Source organism: Sphaeroforma arctica (genome assembly GCF_001186125.1).
Source record: "Sphaeroforma arctica JP610 unplaced genomic scaffold supercont1.600, whole genome shotgun sequence".
NCBI lineage: Eukaryota > Ichthyosporea > Ichthyophonida > Sphaeroforma > Sphaeroforma arctica.
The window spans coordinates 1-3,111 of NW_014039958.1; the positions used below are offsets into that span (position 1 = coordinate 1).

General features: G+C 37.9%; 1 non-coding gene across 1 annotated transcript; it reads right to left on the minus strand.

Moving 5' to 3' along the window:
- Positions 1-901: 901 nt before the first annotated feature.
- Positions 902-973, minus strand: SARC_30164. Its single transcript has one exon. It is a non-coding gene; the product is annotated as a tRNA-Glu (tRNA).
- Between the last annotated feature and the right edge of the window lie 2,138 nt (positions 974-3,111).

Genomic DNA, 3,111 nt, shown 5'->3' on the forward strand with positions numbered 1-3,111 from the left:
TGTCTCCGACTCAGAATGGTACTATATATATATATATATTTGTTTTAGGGTTTAGGGTTTTCCATCAGTTAGTATCGAATACTCAGCATAGCTTTAATCTCATACTATTCATGTCGTGTCATGTGCTCAAGCCGACTAATTCCATTTTTTTTTTGATTGTTTGAAATAGTTTCTCTCGAAATAGAAAAATAAATCCCTTTGCTTGTATATTTCGCAAATTGTTTAACTGAATCTTATACGTCGTGACGTATTTCTAAGCGGATAAGGGCTATCATTCGTTTCAATTCGGTGTGGTAAGTTTCTTAGTGAAAAAAATAAAAAGCATACTGATTACAAAAATGAAGAACGAACCTTAACCTTGTCATGTTTAAGCTGGATAGTGGTCAAAAGTAGTCTCCCACTTCTTCGAACATATAGATACATGTGCTCATAAACAAAACAAACTGCAATTACAGATACTGGGGTGCGACACCAACTTTGTGTCGGTCAATCGGGTTGAATATTAATTAGAATCATCAGGTAAAGGATAGGAAATCCAACTGGTGTAGTGGTAATTGGAGACGTTTTAGCTCCTTAAAAGCAAACATTCTTCCACAACGGAAATAAACTATTGCGAACAGCCACCTAATAATCCTGCCATGAAGCGCAGAACGATTCAAGTATGTAGCTAGCGTATATATAGCTTGCGTTGGTATATTCAAAAAGCTTTTTCGTACAGGTACAGGTTGGCAAGATGACAGATAAGCGCATATACTGCGTTGTAGAGCAGGCTGACGTTGTGAACGACTTCACGATTTATCACGCATATTCATCCACGGAACAATATAAAAACAGACTAAATTGGTAATTCGTAAGAAACAAGATAAAAGGTAAAAGCTAATTACTATTGTAAATTAAAAATTTACCCATCGGGGAATCGAACCCCGCCCTCAAGCGTGAGAAGCTTATATCCTAGCCGATAGACGAATAGGTAGATTATAAAAATCTAAAAACATACATATATCAACATATTTGTTGATCGGAAAAACGATTCGATTATTTCGCTAGTCTGCTCGATGGCTTGATTAACGAAAAAGTATCTCTATACGTGAACTAGTAATTGCGGTGCCGATAAGGTTAGATAACGGCAAATAATTATATTCCAATAAACGGTTGGATTTCACGTACAGTGGAAAACGGTTATATACAGGATCCACCGAATTTTAAAGCCAAACAACAAGCAAATCGGATATCTTGAGTTATATTATACATCGCCTGTAGGAAACTGTCCAGAACATCCACATCAAGTACTTTAATACGAGTGTGATCAAGTACTGTAATATGAGACAAATGGTCGGTGTTTTATAGCGATTTTTTTATCCAAGGGTAACGCATATTGACCGGTCAACCGCTGCAGATAAGAGATTTATGTACTCAATATCTGTTGAACAGCTACAGACATTATGACCACCTTGCCTTTAAGAAAGCGCTTCCTGGGTCTCTGTGAAAAATGTCTGTCCGTGCATACACCATCATGCACGCCAGTTAGTCCACCAAAAACGATAAGAATGTCCGCAAATTCTTCAGAACTTTATACATGATCTTCTCCAACAAAGCAGCCTGTAGTCCAAGTTGGGGAAGAGCTACAGAACACCGGATTGGTTCAGATTGCTGTCTTGCGCCGTACACGGGTGACGATTGTATATACAAGATAAAAGGATACGATTCCAAGTAAACCATTAGCAACTATACCGTGAGATATTTGAGTGGAGTTGATACAGTGTGATATTGTCGTTTGTAATTCTAACAGAAGTGGCAACCACATGTACTTTAACATTTCACAATTTCTTTTGACAAGGCCCAGTATTGATCATATATTGTAATTTTATCTATTAATCTAACGCGGTGTGTCCGTACTTAAGACCACCCTTTAGTGTGACTTGCAACAAATATCACATATTCTGTCCTGTCAGTGAGACTCACAAGCAACACCTATTATGCACTATTGATTCGAAGTACGACATTGGACAACATAACCCGTGCTTGAAGGGACATCGGAGTGTAGGCAACTCATCCCTTCAAGAAATCTTGCACAAAGTTATACAATATTCTAATAAGCCTTTTATTTAGATATAAACTCTCTATCACGGATCTTTGTTGTGATTAATTGCATCAATATGAGAAATACTCGCGAGACGGACTGCATTTATCTATTCTGAAAAAGTCAACTGCTACCAAGATTACCTACATTTGTAAATCAGCATACGCCCGGGCAGGAAGCTGATAGCGGTAAACACCGGCATACAACTGCTATAAATGCAGGGCCAGTGCGCCAGAAAACACATGTCGGTAATAAGCGGAGAACGAGTGACTCAAATTGGTTGAGATGAACACCCATAATATCGACTATTGCTGAATTAGGATATACAGGTGCACAATTGCAACGATGGCGAGAACAGGAATACTTTTCTGAGCTTTATTGAATCGCGATGACATACACATTTTATGGTTGATCAACATACTCTGAGGAGCACGCCGGGTAAAAGGCTAGCCTAGCATGCGTGGTCATGCACGCACCTGATCGATCCGACTTCACCAACGAAAACGGAAATCGACCATTTCATTGGTTAGGCTATATCAAAATAACAAACGAATTCGAAATAGGCATACCTGTCAATACAAACGTAGTGCTACACACATATACAACCACTATAGATACTTTAATCATATTTATTTATATTCTATTCATTTCATAATGTGCACATGTTTTAACAATTGCATACAACTATACATAGTGTCTTGATAAAGATGCTATGTATTACCTTTCACATACAAGAAAATACAATATCTATTGCAGTTCAGCCTGAAATGATTAAAAGCACGAATAATCATTCATAATATAAATATATAAAATTTACAGATCTCAAAACATGTATGATACAAGCTTATGGGTTTACATGGGTAGCTGCATGTACCACTTTTTGAGTGTTCCGGTATAGATAGTGAACAGATTTCCACATCGTTGTATACTCGCTAGTACGTCTGGTCACTAAAATCGACTGCAGAAATGAAAACAGCACCAAGCAGGTTGGACAGCAATGTGCGCGCATGTTAGTGCGTCGATCTTCTTGC